Source organism: Cynara cardunculus, unplaced genomic scaffold (genome assembly GCF_001531365.2).
Source record: "Cynara cardunculus var. scolymus isolate 2C unplaced genomic scaffold, CcrdV1 Un_Scaffold_6206, whole genome shotgun sequence".
Classification (NCBI taxonomy): Eukaryota; Viridiplantae; Streptophyta; class Magnoliopsida; order Asterales; family Asteraceae; genus Cynara; species Cynara cardunculus.
In genome coordinates, this window is record NW_020202824.1 from 10,902 (window position 1) to 25,234 (window position 14,333).

General features: G+C 32.7%; 1 long non-coding RNA gene across 1 annotated transcript; it reads right to left on the reverse strand.

The window, feature by feature from the left end:
• Positions 1–1,771: 1,771 nt before the first annotated feature.
• LOC112504621 lies at positions 1,772–7,445 on the reverse strand. Its single transcript, XR_003068233.1, has 2 exons — positions 7,400–7,445; positions 1,772–2,368 (listed from the first exon to the last, which is right to left on the reverse strand). It is a non-coding gene; the product is annotated as an uncharacterized LOC112504621 (long non-coding RNA).
• Positions 7,446–14,333: the final 6,888 nt, after the last annotated feature.

Here is a 14,333-nt window from a genome sequence, read left to right on the forward strand (position 1 = left end):
AGATTTTAATAATATAATATAATAAAAGTTTGAAACGTTACCATTTTCATACTTTCTTTTATTAAATTGCCTTAAATAAAATGTATTAATAACTTCCTTAATTATCAAAAAATTGTGTAAAATGACATAAATACCCTTATCAATTAAATTTAATTAAAAAAATGGAATTTTTTTATTGGTCGAAATTGGTTTACACGGTTTTTTAGAATTAGATGGTTTGCATTTGAACCTGCCCCTATATATATATATATATCATCACAAAACTCTCATCATGACCTTTAAAATGAGATCCATATTAATAAATGTTACTAATAAATGTTAATGAAACATAAAAACATGGTTTTATTTATTTAATTCACATTCTTTGTTAAATATTTGGCATAAAGATAGATGAGTAAATTGCGGTTTCCAACTATATATGTGGTATAATGATTTGTTTTTGATTTTGGTCACTTGATTTTGTTAAATTACAGAAAAACCTTGTGTTACGGGTTTTGCGTTGGTTCGAGCCCATCCCCCTAACTCTGTCTATTCCCTCCCCTTAAGTACGTACGTATGCAGAATGCCATTTTAGGAAGAAAAGAAAAAACCCTAAACCCCCACTATCTCGTTTTTTTTCTCTCTCCCATCACTACTTTTGCTAATTTGGTTGTGGAGTTGTCATGGATGATGGAGCTAGGGTGTGAGGAATTGCAGTTGGCAGTGGTGGCGTAGGAAGAGGAGACAAGCTTGATTCAGACCATACAGGGAGAAGTAAGGGGAGAGGTAAAAGAGGTCATGATATCGGGATTTGCAAGGTGAGAGAGATGGTGAATTCGAAATTTGATGAGGATAGCAGAGGGTGTGTGATATGGGGGTCGTTTAGGTTTCCGAAGATATAATGATGCCCCATTTCTAAGATCTGCTTATGTTTTGTATGCATCTTCATATGGTTTTGCTTTGTATGCTTCTATTAGGCCACAAGATTTAGGCTTGTAATTAACGTCTTGATTTTAGGGTATGATCCGTGCTTGGTTTAGGGTTTTAAGGTTTTCTTCTCAAATTTGTTTTTGCATAAATTTGTAGTTTATGATAATATGTTCTTGCGTTCTTAGTATTCTTTATTTTTATTGTAATTGTTCTTGCTGTTTTTGAAATTCCTGTATAATAGAAATTGACAAACAATGAAAATAACCAACACGTTCTTATCTGCGGTACTGTTTTTTTCACACACAAGTAACTCAACTTTTCACATATGAAACAATAATATATAAATAATGTATTTTCAGAATGAAACAACACCTAAAAGCTCGTGTAAGTTTATATGATTTATTGGGTTCATAAACGATTATGTGTTTATATATAGCTAGTCATAAGTTATTTTGAGAAGTGTTAAATATTTGAAAAGTAAATAAGTTATTCTAACTTTTCATACGGTCAAGATCATATTTGACTGGTCAAGAATTGCGATTTTAACTCGTCAAAATTTGCGGTTATGCAAAAAATAGAGGTGATAGTTTCGTAACTTTTACAAATAGGTGGCAAACGGGTTCATATGTGAAGCAGTGTAATTCACATATGAACTATATGTTCATAAATGAACCCGTGTAATTCATATGAACTATATGTCAAGCTTTATGGTTAAGGGCTGTTCTAAAGGAGTTAAATCATCCTCAAGGGGAAGCAACTGCAATTTTCTGTGACAACAAGTCAATCATCACTCTCTCAAATAATCCCGTTTATCATGGAAAGAGTAAGCATATCAAGATTAAATATCACTTTATACAGGAACTAGTTGAAGATCATCAAGTTGATATTGAATACTGCAACACCAATGAGCAAATGGCAGACATCTTTACTAAACCTCTTCAAGTAGGAACATTTAATCTTCTAAAAGAAAAAGTGGGAATGGGTTGTGTCTAACTTAAGGGAAAGTATTCGAAGTAAGTAGATTGACGGTTTATGGTTTAGTAGTTAATTAGTGGCATAACCGTTTGTTAAAGGGTCACACTTGTTCCAATAGGAAAAAACGGTTCATGCTTTGTGTATAAATATTGTACCCCCATGTCTTGTAAATATTTAATGTATGTACAAAGTTCTATACAATAATAAAATATATGTTACTATTCATCTTCTCCTTGCATTGAATCTTCCTTTTCTTCCAATACACATCAACCGCAAAGATGCATATTTCTATCAACTTTTATCTGTTACATGTAGATATCCATGTGTTAACATATGCATTCGATTTCATAACAACCAGGTCAGATATGAAAGCATGGAAGCAGTTGCTGTTGATGTCATGGATGCATCTCAAACTGCCTCGTTGATTATCCCAACAGATAACACTTTGTGTTCAAGACAGTTGATGACAACACTTGTCCGCATCCTATATTCAAGACTAATGTTCAAAGAACGTGCAACATCATCAACAACTAATGATTATGATCATCATAGTAGCTCTGAAGTAACCGAGAGAGTAAGATATCTATCTAGCCTACTTCATTTTACCAAAGCTCAAAGATCAGTTTGTTCATGATATTGTTAATTATATATCTATGTAGGATTACGAGTGCTTTAATAGTCATTAATACATCATTCATGAAAACAGAAGATTAATGTATATATCTGTTTAACCTTTACCAAAAACCAAAGGTTGCTGAAGCCGGTGATAATTTGACAGTCTTATCTGAGCACCACATAACTATTGGCCAAACAACCACAAAGGGGACGATTGTCAATCAACTGCAAACCAATCAGAAAGAAAACATCTTAAGGATTGTAGGGGAGCAGAAATTGCGGACCCTTCAAGCATACGGAGGTTTAAGTGCAGTTGCAGAAGCACTACATACAGATTTAGACACAGGAATATCTAAAAATGGAGCTATTCACCATAGCAAAAAAAGTGCATCCTCACGTATTCGGGCTTCTGCAAGCAAATTTTCTTATCTGGTCTTGGAGGCACTCATCAATAGAACCACTCTCCTCCTTTTCCTGGTTGCAACCCTAGCAATTGGATTTGGAATCATTGATAAAGATATAAAGAATGGTTGGCATGATGGGGTAGTTTTACTAATCTCAATTGTTACTATGGTTCTTTTCACTTCTATCTGCAAGTTTCAGCAAGAACGAAGGACTGGGAAGAAGTTAGAGAAGCAACACTCTGCAGAGAGAAGACTAGGGGAAATTGATGTAATAAGAGGAGGCGAGGTTAAACATATAAGCAAATCTAAGCTTGTTCGTGGTGATGTTGTGTTGCTGAAAAGGGGTTGTCAAGTGCCTGCAGATGGTTTGTTTATAGCTGGTCAATCCCTAGAACTGGCTTATGGGTCTGAATCTTGTATGATTGATGAGCACAACCCATTTTTGTCATATGGTGACAGAATAATTGATGGGGATGGTCGGATGGTTGTGACATCTATCGATGCAAAATCAGGATGGCGTGAGATTATGAGCAACAACACAAGTTCATATGTGAAGTTTAATTTTGAAGCCCAACTCGACAAGTTGAACATCTGCATACACATTACAGGACTCATCATTTGCATTCTAATCCTTATAGTCTTGTTTTTACGCTATATGTTTGGAAAAAGGCATGACAATAATGGTTATGGACAAGAATCAGGGGAGGAACCAACTGCAATGAGAGCTTTTGCAAATAGTTTCGAAAGTATCATTAGAGGATCTAAGAACATGACAAGAGCTCTAATAAAGGTACTTGGTGTGTCACTGGTTGGAGTAACACAGGGGTTACCTTTTGTTATTTCATTTGCAATTCTTTACTGCAATGATGATGATGCGCTATGCGGTAAAGCAACTAAACAAGATTCACTAGTTGCTGTCGATATGGCATTGATTACAACAATTTGCATGGGCACGATTTGTGATTTCACTGAGGATGAGATGGAGGTTGACAAGCTTTTTATTGGAGTAGGAGTTATCAATGGATGCACTATGTTAGCTTCTGATGTTGTTGAAATGTTATGTGATGGGATAGGTATATCAATAGAGAAAGCAGTTGTCCATTGGGCAAAAGATAAGTTGGGATTCAAAAAGGAAAAAACGACACAAAGATGGAAAATTTTGAAGAAAAGAGAAAAGAATCCATTTGAAGAACCTTGTGGTGTTTTGATGAGGGCAACGGGCGAAAGTGAGGAGACGTTGTTGCATATGCATGGGCCAGTGAAGGAAATTTTGAAGAAGTGCACACATTACTATGACAGTAAAGGGTGCAAAGTTCTCATGGATGACCAAGTGACACGATTCTTTAACCAAGCTGATCAGGAGATGCAGCATAAACAGTTGAGAACAATTGCATTTGCATGCAAACGTACAAATACCCAAACACTAGATGCAGATGACTTGGTTTTGGTAGCACTATTAGGCCTAAAAAGCAGGAGTAAGGAAGTTACAAAAGCAGAAGTCAATAAATGCAGAAAAGATGGAATCAAAACCATAATGGTCTCTAGCAAAAAGGTATCAATTCTGCAAGACATTGCCCTCCAATGTGGAGTTATCACCTATGGTGATTCAGAATCTTTGGTGATTACAGGTGAAGCTTTCAGAAAATTAACTAACAAGGAGAGAATTGAAATAGTAGATAAGATTCGTGTTATGGGAGAGGCACTCCCTTTTGATAAATTACTCCTTGTAGAGACTTTGAGGAAAAAAGGTGAAGTGGTGGCATTTCTCGGACAAAGAACGGATGAATCCCCAACACTAAAGGAAGCAAACGTAGGAATAGCCATGGGGACATGGAGCTCTATGCAGGCAAGAGAAAGTTGTGATATCATAATATGGGATGGGAGTTTTGGCGACTTGATCCGCATGGTCCATGCAGGAAAATGCATCTACGAGAATATTCAAAGGTTTCTCCAGCATTTTCTAACAATGTCCATTAGCAGCACTTTGATAAACTTGTTGGGGGCCATAACTTTAGGAGATGCTCCTTTAACAACGTTAGATTTGGTATGGGTGAACGTGGTCGTGACATTTATTGGTGGTTATGTATCTCTAACAAAGACATCAATCGATAAACCGGTGACCTTGATTCCACGTAGCTATAAAAGATCACTTATAACATCAAAGATGATGAGAAACATATCGGCCCAGGTTTTATATCAAGCTATTTCTTGTGTTGTTCTTCAAGCCATAGGACTTGGAGCAGTGGTTTCAAACAGCTTCATCCTATGTCAGTTGTTCAACCTATTGAACACAAGAGAGCTAGAAAACAAGAACATTTTCAGAGGCATCAGTGGGCATGTAGAGTTTTGGATTGGTGGAAGTATATTTATAGTTTTACAGGTGGGTTTTGTCAGGTTTGAAGAGTGGTTTGACGATGGTACAAAATTGGATTGGAAGCTGTGGGTTGGTTGTTTTGTAATTGGGTCGATGTCGTGGCTGGTTGATTGGCTTGGAAAGTGCATGTTAGTGATGATCAGGATGTGTTATGAAACTTCACAACACTTGATGAGGGTCGTTAGTTTTGGAGTTGTTGCATAAACTCTTTGTTTTAAGTTTCTATGTATGATCCTTGTGTTAAAAAAATTGTATATTTAATGAGTGTTTGACTAGTAATTAACTTGAAAGTTAAGAAACTTGTGAACTAATTAATAACGATTCCATTCTTATACAAGCATTGTTAATTATGAAAAACAAAAAAGTTAAATGGGAATAGAAAATGTTACCAATCTTATAACATAAGAATTCCTTTCAATTACCAAAAATGTGAATGTTGTTGTCTTTTTCATTATTGTCTTGTACTTGTTTTTAACATACTACAATTTACAATAAGTATTTGATGGTTCAAATGCTAACCAAGATTATCGTGTTAATTTTGTTAACCGATCTTGACCGTTAATTTGAATAATAAACGGTTGTGATTTAATGATATTTAAAATTTAATTATTAAATTAATATTTTCAATTAACATATGTGAACAAAATATCAAAAGATATTTAGGTAAAAAGTAATTCATCTTTGATACACGAGTTATCAGACATATGAACAACTTGTGTATATCTTCAAACCACATCAAACAAAAAAGATTAGACATGTGAACATGTGAACCGTATGAACAACTTGTGTATATCTTCAAACCACATCAAACAAAAAAGATTAGACACATTAACAACATGTGAAACATATAAACATCTTATGTATATTCATGAGACAACTCTGCTGTATGTACATGAACACCTATGAACCAAGGCATCTAGGGCTGTATGTTTTCATACGTGTTCACATGTTTTCACATGTTCTATGTGTGTGTGTGTATTCATATGAACATCTAGTGATTTGAATATACATGAACACTTATGAATCACGGTATATAAGACTGTGTGATTTCTGATGTGTTCATATGTCAAATGTAAGTACTGTCGATTAAAATAAATGTGAATTATAGAACATAAACACGTTTGAAACCCTAATGTCAATATTGCATCATGATCAATTGTGATATTTTCAATTTGTAACTCCCAATTAATTATTTGGGAGTTACATAAAATGACAAATATTTAAATACTCTTGTATTTAATATATGAGTTACATTTGAACCAAAAGAAAAGATGAAATATGATTGGTTGAGCTTGGTTAACATAGTTAATACAAAAAATTGGTTAGTATTTGAATCAAACTCTCTCTCTCTCTCTATATATATATATAACCTTTCTTCTGCTATGCTCTCTTATTACCCCCTCTCTTTCTCTCTATCTACATATAGTATATAATATATATATATATATATATATGACAAGTTGTTCTAGCTAAAGCAAGCTTGGGTTCATATATGGATGTGGTCTCTAAACTCTAATTGATTTATTTAGTTTATTGTAAATCGTTTTGGGGGTTGGGTTTTGATTTTGGTTGTAGGGAGGGAATTGGAATTGAGAAAGCAAAACAGCAAGAGCAAGAGGTTTGGTAAGTGTGTAAGCAACAACTAATTAAGAAAAAGGAGGTAATAGAAATATATAGAAGCTTAGGCTATAAAGATCTTGTAACTTGTACGTAGATCTGTTGTAAACATCAATAAATTTCTTTCAGAAAATACATCACAACTTGGGATTTCATTTTGAATCAAATCATGCACAACCATGAATGCAATATATATAACTCAAATTTTATAACATAACACCTCACATACACACACACACACATATATATATATATATATATATAATCATAAAGATAGGTATGAGTTTCAGAGGAAGACAGATGATTATGTAATGTAATAATTAAAGCAGTACCTTCACAAATGAACACACACAGAGAGAGAGAGAGAGAGAGAGAGAGAGAAAGAAAGAAAGAAAGAAAGCAGGTAGCATGCAGTTGGAAGATGTAATAGGAATAGGAATAGGAATAGGAATAGTATACACAGCAGCAGCCAGCAGAAGAAGAAGTAGTAGGATGATGATGGTACCTTAATTAGCTTGCTTGCAATGTCTCTCAACTCCATAATTTGAGAGTAATATATATATATATAAACAAAATAATTAATAGTCTTTTTCCTCCTTATAAAAGTATTCAATTCGTTGACTACAAAGTCTTTGTCCTCCTTATAAAAGGATATATAATATAATATAAAAGGATGTGGATGTGGATGTGGATGTGGTCCTTTTCCTTGTTAGAAATTAATTTGTTGCGGACTTTTCATTTTTCTAAGTCGTGCATCTTTTTAATAAACAATTCAATTTGTGTGTGACACACGTTAACATCTTTTATATGGTCTTGTTCTAACTGGATCCATTAAAGAAAAACTAAATAAATAAATATTTATTATTATTATTATTATTATTATTATTATTCCTTTTGAATATAAATTAATGAAAACATATATAACATGAAGGAAGTTAAGCTCTAATTAAGATAGAAACTATAATCACAAAATCAGCAATCTCTAAAACAAAAAACAGACCAATGTCGTATTTTTGTCTACTTGTAATTACAAGTAATAAATTATGTAAATTTTAAAGGTCTTATTTTCAGGAAGTAATCAGTTTCCTTCTTAGAAATAAACCAAGTTGTTGCAGACTTTTCATTTTTCTAAGTCGTGCGTCTTTTTTTAATAAACAAAGTTCCTATCCGATTCATTTTTAAATTGCAGACAATGTAAACCTAAACTCACCAAACACCACTCTCTACTACTATTATTATATTAATTAAAATAAAAACTACACATACTACTACTATTACATAATCACCCTTTTACAACATAATTCCTTACAAAATAAAACTAAAACTTATAAATGACAAGATTGAACTAAAATAAGCTATATTTAACATCCCTCCTCAATCTTGGCATTAATTTAAACAAGTCAATCATTATTAATTTGAGCATATGTAATTATGTTAATTTACACCAAAAGACTTGATGAAAATATCAATAAGCTGTTATGGAGAGAGAATTTTAACAATTTTTAATACCCCAGCACTAACCTTTTCTCGAACTTGATGAATATCAATTTCAATATGTTTAGTGCGTTCATGAAAAACAGGATTATAAGCTATTTCTATTGCAAATTTATTATTGCAATACATATTTACATGAAGTAAATCTTTGATTCTCAAATCAAATAAAACCTTAAGAACATAGGTTATTTTACAAGTAATAGAAATCATACCTTTGTGTTCAGACTCAACAAAATAACGATAAACAATATTTTGTTTCTTGCTTTTCCAAGAAATCATAGTTTCCAAGAAATAAACAATAACCGATAACATATCTTCTTGAAGAAAGATATTTACCCCAGTCAGCATCAACATAAGCAGATAAATGGAAAGATTCTGACCGGGTAAAACTAACACCCTTTCCTGGTGAAGACTTCAAATACCTAAGAGCTCTTAAAGTCAATTTAAGATGAGATTGTCGAGGTGAGTGCATAAACTGACTTACGCAGTGAACAACGAAGGCAATGTCAAGACGAGTTGTAAGAAGGTAAATTAACCTTCCAATCAACTTTTGTTAACTGGTAGTCTGGTATAGTCATGTAGAGAGGGATCATTAGAAATAGAATTCACAGAATCTGTAATAGTAAGATTCATGTCTATTGGTGTGTTAATTGGTTTACATCCTAGATATCCAAAGTCATTTAGTAACTCTAACAATACTTTCTTTGAGACATACTTATACCACCATCAAAATTAAGAACTTCAATTCCCAAGAAAAACTTTAACTTGCCAAGATCCTTAATTAAAAAGTTATTTTTCAAATAAGCTTTAACTTGATTTATTTCCCATCAGATTATTTTCAGTTATAACAATATCATCAACATATACTAAAAGTATAACAAATTCAGAGTTACTATACTTGGTAAAAAGAGAGTAATCGCTTGTACTTTGAACAAAACCATTAGCAATGAGACAAGAAGACACTTTAGCATACCATTGACAAGGTGCTTGCTTTAGACCATAAAGAGACTTTACCAACTTACACACTATTTTGTCATCAGAATTGAAATAACCTTCAGGTAATTCCATATAGACTTCTTCAGATAGTTCACCATATAAGAAAGCATTATTAACATCAAGTTGAAACACTGACCAATTATTTTGAACAACAAGAGCAACAATGCTTCTAATAGTGACCATTTTTACAATAGGACAAAAGGTTTCTTCATAATCAAGACCATTTCTTTGCCTATATCCTTTAGCTACTAATCTAGCTTTATATCTTTATATCTCTCCATAGGATTTATATTTAATTTTATAAATCCATTTACAACCAATGGGCTTCCTACCAGGGATAAGTCAATAATAATTCAAGTACCATTCCTATACAGAAATTCCATTTCATCATTCATAGCATAAATCTAATTTTTATCATTACATGCCTCTGAAAAAATCTTTGGCTCAACAGACTTGTTTAAATTTGTCATAAAGCAAAAAAAAATTCAGAATCCAAGTAAGAGTAGTTTACTACTCTTTCTATTCCATATTTAAATTTGCCTTCTATTACAAAATCATCAAATAATTTAGGAAAATTGGAAGCTCTATTCATTCTTCTAATGACAAGATTATGACTCTTGGAATTAGAAGAAACACCCTTAGGTTGGAGATCTAAATTTTCAGCATGATTGAGACATTGGTGAGCATCCAAAGATTGCACACCATACCCTATATAATCTTTGGCAGCTAACTCTGAGCTACTCAGTGGTTACACACTAGCAACTCCTCCAGGATTACCATTGAGGACATTTATGCTACCTAGGTGCTGCCTACTGGCAGCTCTATATGGGCTACTACCAAGAGATAAAGGTTGGTTACTTTCCTCTAGAGGAGGTTGATCTCTAACCTTATCATTGGAAGGTAAACCAGAGAGATTAGTAGATGAGCCAAGGGATGAATAAAATAAATTTAGACTATTTACTTCACTGTTAATATGACTATCCAACTTAATTGAACTCATTTTAAAAGGAAATATAGTTTCAAAATTTTGACATCTCGAGAAACAATTATCTTATTTGTATAAAGACTAAACAACTTGTAATCTTTTTGAGAATTAGCATACCCTAAAAGCAAACATTTCTTGACTCTTGAAGAAAATTTAGCAGAAACATTGATTTTGGTGGCAAAACAAAAACAACCAAAATTCCTCAGATGAGTTAAAACAGGTTGGAATCCATATACAAGTTCATAAGGACACTTCCCTCCAAAAATGGAGGATGGTGTTCTATTTATGAGGTAAGTGACAGTTAATATACATTCATTCCATATATTCAAAGGAATACATCCCTGAAACATAAGGGCTCTAGCCACATTTAAGAAATGACGATGTTTGCGTTCCACAACCCCATTTTGTTGGGGAATATGAACACAAGACGTCTGATGAACCACTTTAGTTTTAAAAAACTCACCTAATGAGAAATTAGTAAACTCAGTTCCATTATCACTTCTAAACACCTTAACCTGTATGTCAAATTGGGTTCCTAACAAATTATAACATAACAACAATATTATCAGTAACTTCATGCTTACCTTTTAACAAATAAACCCAAATATCATGAGTATAATCATCCATTATAGTCAGAAAATACTTAAATCCTTCCTTACTAGTCACCCGGTAAGGACCCCAAACATCTAAAGGAACAAGTTCACCAAGAGACTTTGTCTTATGATCACTTAAAGAAAACTTTTGCTTGGTTTGTTTGGTCATATGACAAATTTCACATATATGTGTACTATCACTTCCAATCTTTAATTGATCCTTTAAAACAACCAAGACTTGATCAGACGGATGACCAAGACGACTATGCCACAATTGGCTAGAAGTGCAATTTTGAGCAACAGAAGAAGCAGAAATGGGAAGCAACTTACCCTTAGTACATTGATAAAAAAAATACAAACCACCTTATTGACTAAAACTCTATTTTGAGCTCTAAGAATCCAATACTAACCTAAACATTAAATATATCAAGAAATCAAACTAAAACATAAAAAACTTACCTTTATTTGTCGGTTAGATGAAAAAAAGCAAGGTTGAAGTCTTAGATGACTTTCATCCCCATCTTCTCCCTTCTCCTGCTTCCTCTCTTCAATTCCATTATTTTCTTTTTCTTTTCTTTTATATTATTACTAGATTAAGGGAAGAACATTATAACCCATTGGTTTTCATTGTAAAACTCTACCCCAAACTTTCAAACATCTAAATATTTTATCTAACCTTTTAAAATGAGATGTTACATATAGGGTCAGGTTCTGGAAAAAACTGTAAAAAAAATGAAAAATTAAGCAACACTTTAATAACCATCAATTAGTTTTAATTCAACGGCTATTAAAAAAATAGCAATTTTAACATTTTATTAAATAGAAAAGGGCAAAATGGTATATTTCGCTAATGGATAATCATTTCCATTTACTAAAAATCCCTTAAATAAAGGAAAATTACCACAATTTATGGAAACTTCATTTATCATCTTCAAAAATCTACAAAAAAATATTTCACAATTTATAGAAAAATAATTCCATAACTGATTATATCATTCAATTTTTGTGTTGCATGCACATGTAATGAATCATCGCCTTCATCATCTTCTAATTTTTGGGCTGCATGCACCGGTGAATGACTCTTTGTATTCATCGTCTTTAAATTTTTGGGTTGTATGCACATGTGAATTAGTCGTTGTATTTACCCTCATTCATTTTCTAGGTTGTATTCATGTCTGAATGAGTCGTAGTATTCACTATCCTTCATTTTTTGGGTAGTATGCACATGCGAATGAATAATAATATTCAATGTTCTTCAAACTTCTGGGATGAATGCACATGTGATTGAAACAAATATTCAATGTACTCTTCTAGGGTAGCATGAGCATGTGAATGAGACACCATATTAACGTTTGCATAAAACCCAAAAAATCAGAGTAGAGAGAGATAGTGATGAATGCTTGAATTCCTCTCATGTATTCACGTGTGCAAAAAACAAAACAAAAAACATATTAAAAAGATGAAGATTTGAATTCCTCTTTGTATGTACGTGTGCTTAAACCCCAAAAAATACAGATTTGCAAAGATGAACAATTGAATCAAATTTCAGCATCACATAAAATGAAAACAATGAACATGTGTTACATCATACATGCACATGTGCATACAGTTGTAAACATCTCATTTAGCGGCCCCTTCACCATGAAACTTTAACATCTGCTTCTTCTTCAACCTTCATCCCAACTAACGCCATTGCTCTTGCATCTTCTTCTTTATTTGAGCCTTCTATGCTCAAGAAATCTAGGGTTCATCTCCATTTGAGAGAGAGAGAGAGAGAAAAGCCATGGAGAAGAGGAATAAATGACAACCACTAAGAAGAAGAAGAAAATCATCCAAGGAGAAGAGAAAGTAACACATCCTTTGTCAAAAAAAAGAAAGAAAGAAACAATTCCATGGAGAGAGAGAGAAAAAAAATGGGAAAGTGAGAAATAATGGAAGAGAGTTACGTTTAGAGAGAGAGAGAGAGAGATATGAATTTTTTTATAAAAAAATAGTGATTTTCTTTTCCAATTTTACCCTCCATTCTAATTAAACCTTACTTAAATAACCTTAACTTCCCTTTTATTTACAAATATATCATTTTCACAGGGCCGACCTTGGTCACGTGCAGTCCGTGCAGCCGCAAAGGGCATCAAAGACTAAAGGGGCATCAAGTTGTCATCTATTCCTAGTGTTGAGTTTAATAATTTGGGAATTGGACAACTGAGTTTTAACTGTAAAAACAGGTTCAAGGTCTGGTAATGATGAATAATGAATGCACATTATGAACCGGTTAACGTCATCATTCCAACAACTCAATTTGATTTCTATTGTTCTTTAAAGTTCGACTGTTTCAATTTTCAAGGCATGGAGTTCTGTTTTCAGTCGATTAACGATCATGAAACTAGATTCAAGAAATTAAAGATGAAAATCTCGAGTGACTGATTTCTATTGTTGATTGAACTTATGGAGTTGCTATATGAGTCATATTATGATTTATGAATCTTTAAATCTTTTTGCAAAAAAAAAATTTCTAACTGACTATTATAAAGTTGTCGTGTGTGGTCGTGTTGGTTATTGACCTACTAGGCTAAGCCTAAGGGGCTTTTGTCATTTTGATAATGAGTCTTCATCTTGCATATTGAAATATTTGAGAACTGAAATTTGCAATGCATATGAGCACATCACTATATCAACATAGTTGGAGCATGCTACCCATCATTAACAAAATATTGCCTTAATTATTGGGCTTTGCACTACACAGTAACATAAATTATTAATTTTACAATTTATCATTGCTATTTTGACTTTTATTTACTTTGAGGTTTGACATTACCGCATTAGATATAGGGGTTGTTTGGTTGGTTTTTTATTAAGTCTTCTATGGATAAAGTTGTCTGTATGGATTAATCTGTTTGTATAAGTTGGAAAAGTTTTTGTTTGAGAGAGTTTTTTCATAGATGTAAAGAACGTTTTTTTTATTTGGAAGGAACATGTTTGGAAATAAAAACTTGACTTTCTATATAAAGCTAATTCTAGAAACTTACTAGATAAGTCACTTTCTATATCATTAAGTCATTACAAAACAGTCATGCATAGTTGAGTTAATCCCATTAAGCTTATTAAGCTACTAACAAATAAGCCCTTAGACTTTAGTCTTTAGACTTGTAATTTTTTGAGTTTTACTTTTTATTTACTATGACACTAATTTGGATGGAATTTACTATTTCACATAAAAATTAATTATAGTTTTCCTTGTCTTTTGTGATAACTGGGTCCAGGTTATCATCCAAGGTATTTATTATGTGAATTAATTGTTTATGTGGATACGTGTTTACGTAAATTTAAGATGTGAGTATGTGTATTTTTATGCATAGGGATATATGCATAAT